The following is a 15,000-nucleotide window of genomic DNA, read 5'->3' as shown; positions in this document are numbered from 1 at the left end:
AGGGACCGCCTATATTCTGAGAGGAGCCCTGTTTGCCACTGGGCGTGGGGTCTCGCATCCTGCGGTTCAGTGCCCCCAGGGAAGCGCGCGGAGGTGGTGCTGCTGCTGCTGCTGCTGTAGCAAGCGAGCTACTTACAGCATGTATAGGGACATTTTTTTTTTTTTTTTTTTTTTTTTTTTTTTTTTTTTTTTTTTTTTTTTTCATTTAACTTACAGAGGAACCCACCGTCTAGGAGCTATGGTGGGTTGTGTATTTACTACAATGTGTAGCGTTAGTGGCACTCATGGTCTCTTAGCCAGTGTGACAACTTCTAGATGGTCGTAAAAGTTCACACACCGTTGCCCGTCCCTTGCCACGTGGAGGCGGACCAGATTTCATGCTCAGTGTGCCACTAACCTTCCTCTGGTTCTTATTCACTTTTTATCGATATATATTATGTTAATACAGAAAAAGCTTGAAAACAATTTAGAATTTTGATTTAGAAAAATATAAAATTTAGAAAATTTAGGTATAGAAAATTATAAAATCAAGAAGAATAAAATTAACATAGGTATTTGCAACTTAGGATCTACTTCTTTGGCAGATGGCCAGAACAATATCTCTAGGAACTGCAAGCTCTAGTTCCACAGAAAGCCACACCCATATGAGGGCTCGGCAATTCCTCGAGCCTGTCATAGTGGATGTGGCTCCTGTACTTTCGAGTACTACTCTGTGCAAACAAGAAGCATACTACCATGTTCATGATAATCTGCACTATTACATAATCTTAGGAGTACTTCACATTTGTTAACAATCATTACAATTACATTAGTTACAAAAGCAGGAACAATTTTAAACAATGCATAGTAATAATACCAATATGTGAATTGTCAATACAATCTACCTTTGTGCGTTAACCAGATTTCTTCCTCAGTGTGCCACTAACCTTCCTCTGTTTGTTAGTCACTTTTTAGTTGTATTTATATTGTGCGCACAGAGAAAAGCTCTAAAACAATTTAGAAGATTTAAGATTTAGAAAAATATAAAATCATAGAAGAATAAAATTAGTATAAAATATTTACAAACCCAGGATCTATTTCTTTTCAGATGGCCAAAACAATATATTCAAGATTCACAAGCTCTGGTTCCACAGAAAGCCACACCCATATGAGGGCACAACAAATCCTCGAGCCTGTCATAGTGGATGTGGCTCTTGTACTTTCTAGCCTTACTCTGTGCAAACAAGAAGCATACTACCATATTCATGATAATTTGCACTAATATACAATCTTAGGAATACATTACATTAGTTACCAATCATAACATTAACATCAGTTACAAAGACAGGAACAATTTTAAACAATACATAAAATAATACCAATATATAAAATGTCAATAAAATCTATCTGTGTACGTTAACACCCAAGTGCAAGGGCTCGGAATTGACTTCGAGCCAATCACTCCTGGGATGTCAGAACCTTCATTCCATGTCCTCATTCGTAACTGCATCTAAGTCTGAAAGTGAATTTGACTCTGTGTCAGTATCGCTCCATTGGTGCTGTCTAATCTGTGCACCCAGTGCAATCCGTGCATGAGGCCAGCGGGACAGCGGGACAGCGGGACAGCGGGAATATGGCATATTCGATATAACTCTTCATGAAACGCAAGATATAGGGGCGGATTGCACGTTACGAGTGCGGGAAGAGTCCGCCGTTCATCCGCTGGAGTTGCGATTTGGGCGGTTGGGGTGGGGCACGTGCGGGTGCGGGTGGAGCGATTGTCGGTCGACGACTTCGTGCGACGCAGGCACAGGCGTTGGGGCTCCTGTGGTGGGCAGATGATGCAGGGTTTGTGGGTGGCGTCGGAAAATGGGCACTGTGGGACCTAGCGATGTCGTAGTCGGCGTGGCGTCTCATAGATGGCGGTATCATCGGTGCAGCAGGTCATGTTGCGGGGGACCTGCAGGTGGCGGTATTTTTGTTTGTGGTGCGCTCGACATGGTGGACGTAGTGTCGTCCGATTCGCGTAGATGGAGCTATTGCATGTGGTTTCGTCACATTGTCATAGATGGCGGTGCCGTGTTTTGGAGGTATGGTTGGCGTAGTTTCGTTGGATTCCTGTAGATGGAGGTGTCGTTTCTGGGCCGGATGGCAATGTAGTTTGGTCACATTCCCAAAGATGGCTGTGTTGTGCCTGTGGGCGGCATTGTCAACATCATGCGGTATGGTCTGTTTATTGTGGACGTTGATGGCGTCGGGACCAGAGGGCGCGCGCGAACCGTTGACCACGCGTTATTCACGCAAGCATACTTCGTACTATTTTCCCACCCTCCTATTACTCGTTGCAGATACATGGAAATAATAAACGCCCTCAACGAAATGATGTTCACCTCTGTGTATGAGAAGTAGACTGGTTATGGCCGAACTGGGTAGATTGATTGATGATGTTGGAGCACAAATTGCCTGTCTTCAGGAGCCCTATATCCATGGCGGTAAGATTCCCGGATTGCCAACGCATTGCACGACAATCACAGGAACAAACGATGCTAAGGCGGCAATTGTGATAACAAATAGGAAGATCAAGGTCACACGTATTGCACAGCTGTGTTCGGAGCATGTTGTGACGATTGAGGCTTTAATAAGGGGAGATGTTTGGATAATCTCCTCAATTTATGCCCAGTACTCCTTGGAAATTGAGCCCTTTCTTGACAATATTAGGAACATAGTCAATTTCTCCAGACAGAGAAAATTACTAATTTTGGCAGATATAAACGCTAAATCCACATTGTGGCATGCAGATAGGACAGATACAAGGGGGCTTCTAGTGAATGATCTTGTCAATGAGTGTCAGCTGATAGTATTGAATAAGGAAGGATATGGGCCCACATATAGGGGCCATGCTGGTGGCACTAGTAATATAGATATATCGCTTGCGAATGAACCAGCTTATCCCCATATTGCGACCTGGCGGATTTGCGATGGTGCTTCACAAAGTGACCACAATATGATTATAATAGAGGTGGATAACTTTTATCGCTCAAATGTACAGGCAGATTCATCACGTCACCCACGATTGCTGTTTGAGAAGGTTAATCTGGAGACCTTATTTAATGTAATATATAGTTTCAACGTTAATGAAGTACAAGGGAGTGTGGATTTTAGAGCTCACTTCCTGGTAGAAGTGCTGCAACAGGCGCAGGTTAGGGCCATTCCGTCTGTGAGTGGAGGAAGACAATCTCGTTTCCCCTGGTCCCGACAGCTGACAACATTAAGGAAAAAAGCTCGAGATGCCCGTCGATATTATCAACTAGCAAAGACATATAATGAAAGACATATAAGGCTGCAACTGTATTTGGCTGCTAAAAACAGGTATAAGGATGAACTGCAGAAGACAAGACAGGTTCATTGGGACAAGTTTGTCAAGACAAATCTGTCTAAAGACATCTGGGGCGAGCCATACAGAGTGCTAACAGAACGGGTCAAATCACCTCTGATTATGTCAACACTGCGGCAGGCAGATGGACGCATGACGGATGGATGGCGGCGGACGGCAGAATATGTCTTGCATAGGCTGCTTCCTGACGATGAAGTAATTGACGATGACGTTTACCATCGTGATCTACGCAGGCAAATTGATGAAGAATACGTCAACGACCTAGCTGTCATTCCGTTTGCCCAGGAAGAGGTTGCATTGGCAATTCAAAACTTGAAAAATAAGAAGGCCCCTGGCCCGGATGGTGTGCATGCTGAGACCGTGAAGGCTGCTGCTCCTCTCATTGTTCCGTACCTGACACAATTGTTTAATGACTGCCTACTGGAGGGTAGAGTTCCGGCCACCTGGAAGTCGGCTAGTGTCATAATTATTAAAAAATCGGAGGATAAAGATCCGACGGATGCCAAGACGTACAGGCCAATCTGCCTACTGAACATTTTAGGCAAATTGCAAGAGAGACTATTGTGTGATAGACTTCAGACTCACCGCCAGCTGAGGGGCCTATCACACCATCAGTTTGGTTTTCGTCCTAAGAAATCTATTGAAGATGCAATTAACAGGGCAATCGATATTACCAAGAATACGGACCGCAGTTATGTTCTGGCAGTGTTCATAGATATCTCAGGCGCCTTTGACAATCTCTGGTGGCCTGCCCTGTTTGCAAGATTGCGGGATTTGCAAATTCCTACTGCATTGTACACAAATTTTCTTGATTACTGTAGACACAGGACGGTAGAATGGAGGGCAGGAAATCAGACAGTTGTCAAAAGAATATCTAAGGGTTGCCCTCAGGGCTCCATCTGTGGTCCCATATTTTGGGACATTGTAATTGAACCACTGCTGGACATGATAGATAAGGATAGGAGGGCTTTAGGAGTTGTTGCTTATGCTGACGACATAATGGTGTTAGTATCAGCAAACTCTCGGAAACAACTAGAGACTATGACTTCTGACTTGCTTCGTGATATTACTGACTGGTGTAAGAAAAACAAACTGACAGTGGCAGCCAATAAGACTGTGTATATGCTCCTAAAGGGTCAGCTGCTACGTAACCCAATTATCAAACTGAATGACGTGTCACTGAAACGACAAGAGGTTACGCGGTATTTAGGGCTTTATTTGGATGAGAAACAGTCTTTCACCCAACATGCAAGAACCATGACGGAAAAAGGACTGAGTATTATGCATAAAGTGGCGAGACTGAATAGTGCCTCCTTTAGGCTGCCGCTGAACGTTATGAGAGCGTATCACACTGCGCTATTTGAATCTATTACATGCTTTGCAGCTAGTGTCTGGGCACATCGGCTGCACCTAGGTACCCATGTAAATATAGTTAGGCGTGGCCAACGGAGTGTTCTGCTCCGATTGTCAGGGGCTTTCAATACCACTTCCATCGAAGCCTTGTGTGTTGTACTAGGTGTATGCCCAATTGATCTTACCATCAGGCAACGTGCGGCAGCGTACTGGTTGAGGAGAGGGGAAGAAGGGAAGGTGAGAGAAATTACAGGGCAAAATCTAAGGAACATGAAGGATTTAAGAGACTGGAAGCTGCAGACATGGCAGTCCGAATGGGAAGCGACAGACAAGGGACGACGAGTGTACAACTTTTTTCCTGATGTTCGTGAGAGATTAAGATTGCGACACTGTGATCCTACGCGCGGTATGGTCCATTTCCTGACGGGTCATGGACCATATCCTGCACATTTACAACGAGTGGGATTAAGAGAGACAGATGTATGTGTGTGTGGTCAAGTTGGTACACCGGAACACGTCGTCCTACACTGTCACCGGCTTCCAAGGATACGACAACCAACTGTGGGTGAGGACTTGTATAATTTAATAAGACAGCAGGATGAGTGGGTGAGGCTGAATAATTTAAGCAACGACATTTCAAATGTACTTTATCAACAGTTTAGGGAGGAACGGCCTCATGCACGGATTGCACTGGGTGCACAGATTAGACAGCACCAATGGAGCGATACTGAGACAGAGTCAAATTCACTTTCAGACTTAGATGCAGTTACGAATGAGGACATGGAATGAAGGTTCTGACATCCCAGGAGTGATTGGCTCGAAGTCAATTCCGAGCCCTTGCACTTGGGTGTTAACGTACACAGGTAGATTTTATTGACATTTTATATATTGGTATTATTAATATGTATTGTTTAAAATTGTTCCTGTCTTTGTAACTAATGTTAATGTTATGATTGGTAACTAATGTAATGTATTCCTAAGATTATATATTAGTGCAAATTATCATGAATATGGTAGTATGCTTCTTGTTTGCACAGAGTGAGGCTAGAAAGTACAAGAGCCACATCCACTATGACAGGCTCGAGGATTTGTTGTGCCCTCATATGGGTGTGGCTTTCTGTGGAACCAGAGCTTGTGAATCTTGAATATATTGTTTTGGCCATCTGAAAAGAAATAGATCCTGGGTTTGTAAATATTTTATACTAATTTTATTCTTCTATGATTTTATATTTTTCTAAATCTTAAATCTTCTAAATTGTTTTAGAGCTTTTCTCTGTGCGCACAATATAAATACAACTAAAAAGTGACTAACAAACAGAGGGAGGTTAGTGGCACACTGAGGAAGAAATCTGGTTAACGCACAAAGGTAGATTGTATTGACAATTCACATATTGGTATTATTACTATGCATTGTTTAAAATTGTTCCTGCTTTTGTAACTAATGTAATTGTAATGATTGTTAACAAATGTGAAGTACTCCTAAGATTATGTAATAGTGCAGATTATCATGAACATGGTAGTATGCTTCTTGTTTGCACAGAGTAGTACTCGAAAGTACAGGAGCCACATCCACTATGACAGGCTCGAGGAATTGCCGAGCCCTCATTTGGGTGTGGCTTTCTGTGGAACTAGAGCTTGCAGTTCCTAGAGATATTGTTCTGGCCATCTGCCAAAGAAGTAGATCCTAAGTTGCAATAACTATGTTAATTTTATTCTTCTTGATTTTATAATTTTCTATATCTAAATTTTCTAAATTTTATATTTTTCTAAATCAAAATTCTAAATTGTTTTCAAGCTTTTTCTGTATTAACATAATATATATCGATAAAAAGTGAATAAGAGACAGAGGAAGGTTAGTGGCACACTGAGCATGAAATCTGGTCCGCCTCCACGTGGCAAGGGACGGGCAACGGTGTGTGAACTTTACGACCATCTAGAAGTTGTCACACCGGCTAAGAGACCATGAGTGCCACTAACGCTACACATTGTAGTAAATACACAACCCACCATAGCTCCTAGACGGTGGGTTCCTCTGTAAGTTAAATGAAAAAAAAAAAAAAAAAAAAAAAAAAAAAAAAAAAAAAAAAAATGTCCCTATACATGCTCTAAGTAGCTCGCTTGCTACAGCAGCAGCAGCACCACCTCCGCGCGCTTCCCTGGGGGCACTGAACCGCAGGACGCGAGACCCCACGCCCTGTGGCAAACAGGGCTCCTCTCAGAATATGGACGGTCCCTACCCCGCACAACGATGACGGTGTGGGGGCCATTTTACGACACCGGTTCCTGCGGTGCCAACGCTGTCGTAGAGTCGATACTCCATCTTTGGTAGAAGGCAACCATTCCGCTGTAAATGAGTACGTCGCTCGTAGTTCAGTCACCTCGCAGCACTGCTCAGTAAACTATGCATGCCCACATAGATAGATCAAATACGCAAATGCCCCTATACATGCTGAACGTCTGTGCAAACAAAAGTAACCACACGTCACCCACACACTCTATCACACACTACTCTCTGCCTGTAACAGACACAGATTCAATAATTAAGCGCCAGCATGGACCAACGTCCGGTGCATCCTATGCGCCACAATACACCAACCAGACTATGATAACCAGGCCAGGAGGTCCAATCATAAAACACAATATCCCACTCGTCCGACAACCACAATTGCTCAGATAAGCCATCAACACCCACACATGTCCTACACAGGGGTGCACCCAACATCACCACACTCCATCGTCTTACAGCACAAATACACCGGCGGGAATGAAACACACAGGTCTGCCGCAACCACAGACACGGCGCGCCCCCCTCTCACTAGCGAAAAGCGCATCCCGACGTGACATACCTCCTTTGACACACTGACGCTGCCTCGCGCATCCACTTCCTACGGTCAATATCAACGAACCTCGCCCCCCCCCCCCCCCAACACGCCATCCCATACCACATTGTGTACCGTACCCAAACATAACATGTACTGTACTACAACGCAATGTGTACCATAAAACAACCCAGTTTGTACCTTAACCTAACCTATGTCACCTTAACCTAACCTATGTCACCTTAACCTAACCTATGTCACCTTAACCTAACCTATGTCACCTTAACCTAACCTATGTCACCTTAACCTAACCTATGTCACCTTAACCTAACCTATGTCACCTTAACCTAACCTATGTCACCTTAACCTAACCTATGTCACCTTAACCTAACCTATGTCACCTTAACCTAACCTATGTCACCTTAACCTAACCTATGTCACCTTAACCTAACCTATGTCACCTTAACCTAACCTATGTCACCTTAACCTAACCTATGTCACCTTAACCTAACCTATGTCACCTTAACCTAACCTATGTCACCTTAACCTAACCCATCTTGCACCCTAACCTAACCTATGTTGCACCTTAACCTAACCTATGTCGCACCTTAACCTAACCTATTTTGCACCGTTACCTAACTCAATATGCACCGCAATGTAACTCAATATGCACCGCAATGTAACGCAATTTGTACCGCAATTTGTACCGCAATGTAATGCAATTTGTACCGCAATGTAATGCAATTTGTACCGCAATGTAATGCAATTTGTACCGCAATGTAATGCAATTTGTACCGCAATGTAATGCAATTTGTACCGCAATGTAATGCAATTTGTGCCGCAATCTACCCCAAGTTGTGCCGCAATCTACCCCAAGTTGTGCCGCAATCTACCCCAAGTTGTGCCGCAATCTACCCCACGTCGTGCCCCAACGTGACCCACGTCGTGCCCCAACGTGACCCAGGTTGTGCCCCAACGTGACCCAGGTTGTGCCCGAACCTGACCCAGGTTGTGCCCGAACCTGACCCAGGTTGTGCCCGAACCTGACCCAGGTTGTGCCCGAACCTGACCCAGGTTGTGCCCGAACCTGACCCAGGTTGTGCCCGAACCTGACCCAGGTTGTGCCCGAACCTGACCCAGGTTGTGCCCGAACCTGACCCAGGTTGTGCCCGAACCTGACCCAGGTTGTGCCCGAACCTGACCCAGGTTGTGCCCGAACCTGACCCAGGTTGTGCCCGAACCTGACCCAGGTTGTGCCTTAACCTGACCCAGGTTGTGCCTTAACCTGACCCAGGTTGTGCCTTAACCTGACCCAGGTTGTGCCTTAACCTGACCCAGGTTGTGCCTTAACCTGACCCAGGTTGTGCCTTAACCTGACCCAGGTTGTGCCTTAACCTGACCCAGGTTGTGCCTTAACCTGACCCAGGTTGTGCCTTAACCTGACCCAGGTTGTGCCTTAACCTGACCCAGGTTGTGCCTTAACCTGACCCAGGTTGTGCCTTACCCTGCTCTGTAATTGGCATATGACACGTTACATTAATGTATTGTTGTCCAACCGCAACCCGCTCAGAATAGTTCGCGACTCGCACTCCCCGGTCTCATGTGTATCGTTTCATGTTCAACACGTCGCAAGTGTTGCTTCCTTTTTACATGCTCACGCTATACACTGTAATGTGGACGCCAGCAGGACGTACATCGCCCCCCCCCCCACCCTTCCCCCTTCCCCCTGCCTTCGCAAGCTGGTCGGTCAGGTGCATGCCGAAGCACTCAGTCTACGTCGTGTTCTGTCCTGTGTCCACTGTCCGCCGATGTACGCCTAACCCACACACTGTACTGCACAGCGGTCCTCATGTACTGAATGATACACTCTGGCACATGTGTGACCGTACAAAGACTGCGGTGAACCATACCGTCCAGATGTTGTGCACACAGCTACGTGTCATCTCGCCATAACAGCTGCATTGCAGTGTGGTACGCCATAGAGACGTGTGGGAGTAATGGACGCGGTGGATGGCGATCAGCATGAGCCGTCTGTTCATGTAGTGGCGCGTGTATGCAGACGTAGTAGTCTCTTCTCACACAATGTGATAGCACGGTGCCCCGCGTTCCACATCTGCGACATGCTACAGAGGCCGGTTGACAGTTGGTCGCGCAATGGACATCGCATACGTACGGGGGCACCTTCCACGTGCCCTCTAGTTGGGCACATTTTGTTGCGTGGATGTGAGCGGACGTATTGTGTCTTGACACCTGACAGGCAGGCATGCAATAATAGTTGACTTTGCAAACGGGGATGGACGTGTACGTTTACTGGTGACGTTACGCAAATGAACAACTGGTAACCCGTTGTGGTGCGGTTGTCCTTGCTGGAGGTACATCTGTGAGGGCAACGATCGGTACAGCTACGAAGCGGTCCCCACCATACCAACGAACGTGAATGTGAATCTGGGTGTGAAGCGATACGCGGCTGTGGGTGGGTGGGACTGTCCCCGGCCGGTGAGGGGGGGCCGCCCGGCGTGCTGGCCGCGCGGTGCGTGGGCGCACGCGCTACAGCCGGCTGGTGGGGGCGCCCAGTGGCAGGCGCGCCGGCCGACGGACGCGGCAGGCGGCGCAGCTGCGCGCCGGGGCACCCTGCGCGCGGCGCCGTGCAGCCAAAGTGGGTCCTCGCCGGCCCGGTGCGAAGCGCGGTGGACATCTGCAGTGTGCTGGTCCGATTGAGGACTGTGTGCGTTGAGGATGCGCCGCCGCCCGGCACTCGGCGCCGCGACGCCGTCTGCTGCTCGGTCGCCCCAGCGGTTCTCGCTGGTGGTTTGTATCGCAGTTGTGCAGACGTGTTGGCACGTGCGCTGTGCTGGGAGAGTTCGCTTCGGCACCCACGTGGGGCCTTTTCCCTTCTGTGGCGCTGGCGTTGGAGCTGCCGGTCACCGTAGGTGGCGCGTGTTGTCTCCCGCCGGCAATGCCACGACAGCACGCTCCCGGGCCTCTGTCGGCAGCGGCAAGCTCAGTTGGGAGCACGGGTGGTCGCACCTAAAGCGTCTACTCGCCTAACTCCGGGCGATTGCGCCTCTCTCGAACCCGACCAAGTACTTAGGACGGCGCTGCGCGCCGCCGGGACCTGAGAGGGTTTCGAGGTGTATTGTGCAGGGGAGCTCAGCCTCCTCCTGTTTGCAGAATAATTGAGCGGACGCTTGCGTGTTCGCGCGGGCCCCCGGGACACACTCCCGGGCGGCCGGCTGCTCAGCTCTAGTTGACGCAGCTCCCTGGTTGATCCTGCCAGTAGTCATATGCTTGTCTCAAAGATTAAGCCATGCATGTCTCAGTACAAGCCGCATTAAGGTGAAACCGCGAATGGCTCATTAAATCAGTTATGGTTCCTTAGATCGTACCCACGTTACTTGGATAACTGTGGTAATTCTAGAGCTAATACATGCAAACAGAGTCCCGACCAGAGATGGAAGGGACGCTTTTATTAGATCAAAACCAATCGGTCGGCTCGTCCGGTCCGTTTGCCTTGGTGACTCTGAATAACTTTGGGCTGATCGCACGGTCCTCGTACCGGCGACGCATCTTTCAAATGTCTGCCTTATCAACTGTCGATGGTAGGTTCTGCGCCTACCATGGTTGTAACGGGTAACGGGGAATCAGGGTTCGATTCCGGAGAGGGAGCCTGAGAAACGGCTACCACATCCAAGGAAGGCAGCAGGCGCGCAAATTACCCACTCCCGGCACGGGGAGGTAGTGACGAAAAATAACGATACGGGACTCATCCGAGGCCCCGTAATCGGAATGAGTACACTTTAAATCCTTTAACGAGTATCTATTGGAGGGCAAGTCTGGTGCCAGCAGCCGCGGTAATTCCAGCTCCAATAGCGTATATTAAAGTTGTTGCGGTTAAAAAGCTCGTAGTTGGATTTGTGTCCCACGCTGTTGGTTCACCGCCCGTCGGTGTTTAACTGGCATGTATCGTGGGACGTCCTGCCGGTGGGGCGAGCCGAAGGCGTGCGACCGCCTCGTGCGTGTTCGTGCGTCCCGAGGCGGACCCCGTTGAAATCCTACCAAGGTGCTCTTTATTGAGTGTCTGGGTGGGCCGGCACGTTTACTTTGAACAAATTAGAGTGCTTAAAGCAGGCAAGCCCGCCTGAATACTGTGTGCATGGAATAATGGAATAGGACCTCGGTTCTATTTTGTTGGTTTTCGGAACCCGAGGTAATGATTAATAGGGACAGGCGGGGGCATTCGTATTGCGACGTTAGAGGTGAAATTCTTGGATCGTCGCAAGACGAACAGAAGCGAAAGCATTTGCCAAGTATGTTTTCATTAATCAAGAACGAAAGTTAGAGGTTCGAAGGCGATCAGATACCGCCCTAGTTCTAACCATAAACGATGCCAGCCAGCGATCCGCCGCAGTTCCTCCGATGACTCGGCGGGCAGCCTCCGGGAAACCAAAGCTTTTGGGTTCCGGGGGAAGTATGGTTGCAAAGCTGAAACTTAAAGGAATTGACGGAAGGGCACCACCAGGAGTGGAGCCTGCGGCTTAATTTGACTCAACACGGGAAACCTCACCAGGCCCGGACACCGGAAGGATTGACAGATTGATAGCTCTTTCTTGATTCGGTGGGTGGTGGTGCATGGCCGTTCTTAGTTGGTGGAGCGATTTGTCTGGTTAATTCCGATAACGAACGAGACTCTAGCCTGCTAACTAGTCGCGTGACATCCTTCGTGCTGTCAGCGATTACTTTTCTTCTTAGAGGGACAGGCGGCTTCTAGCCGCACGAGATTGAGCAATAACAGGTCTGTGATGCCCTTAGATGTTCTGGGCCGCACGCGCGCTACACTGAAGGAATCAGCGTGTCTTCCTAGGCCGAAAGGTCGGGGTAACCCGCTGAACCTCCTTCGTGCTAGGGATTGGGGCTTGCAATTGTTCCCCATGAACGAGGAATTCCCAGTAAGCGCGAGTCATAAGCTCGCGTTGATTACGTCCCTGCCCTTTGTACACACCGCCCGTCGCTACTACCGATTGAATGATTTAGTGAGGTCTTCGGACTGGTACGCGGCATCGACTCTGTCGTTGCCGATGCTACCGGAAAGATGACCAAACTTGATCATTTAGAGGAAGTAAAAGTCGTAACAAGGTTTCCGTAGGTGAACCTGCGGAAGGATCATTACCGACTAGACTGCATGTCTTTCGATGTGCGTGTCGTGTCGCGCAACACGCTACCTGTACGGCAGCAGCCGTGCGCCGCGTGCGGAACCACGCGTGCCTCTCAAAACTAACTGAAAAATGTTGTGTGGTACGAGCGCTGAAGCTCTGGAGCGGCTGGCCTGCGGCACCTGGCGCCTGGCGCCGGTTTTGAATGACTTTCGCCCGAGTGCCTGTCCGCTCCGGTGTGGAGCCGTACGACGCCCATCGGCCGTGAGGCCGTTGGACACAGAACGCTGGAACAGGGGCCGTCAAACGCCTCAGTCCCGCCTATGCAACTGTTTTGAAAGAGACAGTGGAAACTAACAGAAAAGATCACCTAGGACGGTGGATCACTCGGCTCGTGGGTCGATGAAGAACGCAGCAAATTGCGCGTCGACATGTGAACTGCAGGACACATGAACATCGACGTTTCGAACGCACATTGCGGTCCATGGATTCCGTTCCCGGGCCACGTCTGGCTGAGGGTCGGCTACGTATACTGAAGCGCGCGGCGTTTGTCCCGCTTCGGAGACCTGGGAGTGTCGTGGCCGCCTGTGGGGCCGGCCGCGTCTCCTCAAACGTGCGATGCGCGCCCGTCGCCTGGCGGTTCGCATACCGGTACTTTCTCGGTAGCGTGCACAGCCGGCTGGCGGTGTGGCGTGCGACACCTCGTACAACGACCTCAGAGCAGGCGAGACTACCCGCTGAATTTAAGCATATTACTAAGCGGAGGAAAAGAAACTAACAAGGATTCCCCCAGTAGCGGCGAGCGAACAGGGAAGAGTCCAGCACCGAACCCCGCAGGCTGCCGCCTGTCGTGGCATGTGGTGTTTGGGAGGGTCCACTACCCCGACGCCTCGCGCCGAGCCCAAGTCCAACTTGAATGAGGCCACGGCCCGTAGAGGGTGCCAGGCCCGTAGCGGCCGGTGCGAGCGTCGGCGGGACCTCTCCTTCGAGTCGGGTTGCTTGAGAGTGCAGCTCCAAGTGGGTGGTAAACTCCATCTGAGACTAAATATGACCACGAGACCGATAGCGAACAAGTACCGTGAGGGAAAGTTGAAAAGAACTTTGAAGAGAGAGTTCAAAAGTACGTGAAACCGTTCTGGGGTAAACGTGAGAAGTCCGAAAGGTCGAACGGGTGAGATTCACGCCCATCCGGCCACTGGCTCCCGCCCTCGGCAGATGGGGCCGGCCGCCCGCGCGGAGCAATCCGCGGCGGGGTCGTGTCCGGTTGCCTTTCCACTCGCCGCGGGGTGGGGCCGTTCCGGTGTGCGGTGGGCCGCACTTCTCCCCTAGTAGGACGTCGCGACCCGCTGGGTGCCGGCCTACGGCCCGGGTGCGCAGCCTGTCCTTCCGCGGGCCTCGGTTCGCGTCTGTTGGGCAGAGCCCCGGTGTCCTGGCTGGCTGCTCGGCGGTATATCTGGAGGAGTCGATTCGCCCCTTTGGGCGCTCGGGCTCCCGGCAAGCGCGCGCGGTTCTTCCCGGATGACGGACCTACCTGGCCCGGCCCCGGACCCGCGCCGCTGTTGGCTCGGGATGCTCTCGGGCGGAATAATCGCTCCCGTCAGCGGCGCTTCAGCTTTGGACAATTTCACGACCCGTCTTGAAACACGGACCAAGGAGTCTAACATGTGCGCGAGTCATTGGGCTGTACGAAACCTAAAGGCGTAATGAAAGTGAAGGTCTCGCCTTGCGCGGGCCGAGGGAGGATGGGGCTTCCCCGCCCTTCACGGGGCGGCGGCCTCCGCACTCCCGGGGCGTCTCGTCCTCATTGCGAGGTGAGGCGCACCTAGAGCGTACACGTTGGGACCCGAAAGATGGTGAACTATGCCTGGCCAGGACGAAGTCAGGGGAAACCCTGATGGAGGTCCGTAGCGATTCTGACGTGCAAATCGATCGTCGGAGCTGGGTATAGGGGCGAAAGACTAATCGAACCATCTAGTAGCTGGTTCCCTCCGAAGTTTCCCTCAGGATAGCTGGTGCTCGTACGAGTCTCATCCGGTAAAGCGAATGATTAGAGGCCTTGGGGCCGAAACGACCTCAACCTATTCTCAAACTTTAAATGGGTGAGATCTCCGGCTTGCTTGATATGCTGAAGCCGCGAGCAAACGACTCGGATCGGAGTGCCAAGTGGGCCACTTTTGGTAAGCAGAACTGGCGCTGTGGGATGAACCAAACGCCGAGTTAAGGCGCCCGAATCGACGCTCATGGGAAACCATGAAAGGCGTTGGTTGCTTAAGACAGCAGGACGGTGGCCATGGAAGTCGGAATC

The 15,000-nt window shown here is 49.9% G+C and overlaps 3 non-coding genes across 3 annotated transcripts in view; all 3 read left to right on the top strand.

Moving 5' to 3' along the window:
* Window positions 1-10,802: 10,802 nt before the first annotated feature.
* On the top strand, window positions 10,803-12,711 carry LOC126147005 (small subunit ribosomal RNA). The gene has a single exon (XR_007529901.1). It is a non-coding gene; the product is annotated as a small subunit ribosomal RNA (ribosomal RNA).
* Window positions 12,712-13,062: 351 nt separating this feature from the next.
* On the top strand, window positions 13,063-13,217 carry LOC126146931 (5.8S ribosomal RNA). The gene has a single exon (XR_007529842.1). It is a non-coding gene; the product is annotated as a 5.8S ribosomal RNA (ribosomal RNA).
* Window positions 13,218-13,405: 188 nt separating this feature from the next.
* LOC126146960 (large subunit ribosomal RNA) overlaps window positions 13,406-15,000 on the top strand; it is a 4,221-nt gene continuing 2,626 nt past the window's right edge. Inside the window, exon 1 of the ribosomal RNA XR_007529868.1 lies at window positions 13,406-15,000. This exon is cut by the window's right edge and continues 2,626 nt beyond it. This is a non-coding gene — a ribosomal RNA (large subunit ribosomal RNA).

Source organism: Schistocerca cancellata, unplaced genomic scaffold (assembly GCF_023864275.1).
Source record: "Schistocerca cancellata isolate TAMUIC-IGC-003103 unplaced genomic scaffold, iqSchCanc2.1 HiC_scaffold_838, whole genome shotgun sequence".
Lineage (NCBI taxonomy): Eukaryota > Metazoa > Arthropoda > Insecta > Orthoptera > Acrididae > Schistocerca > Schistocerca cancellata.
This window is presented reverse-complemented; position numbering and strand designations above follow the sequence as displayed.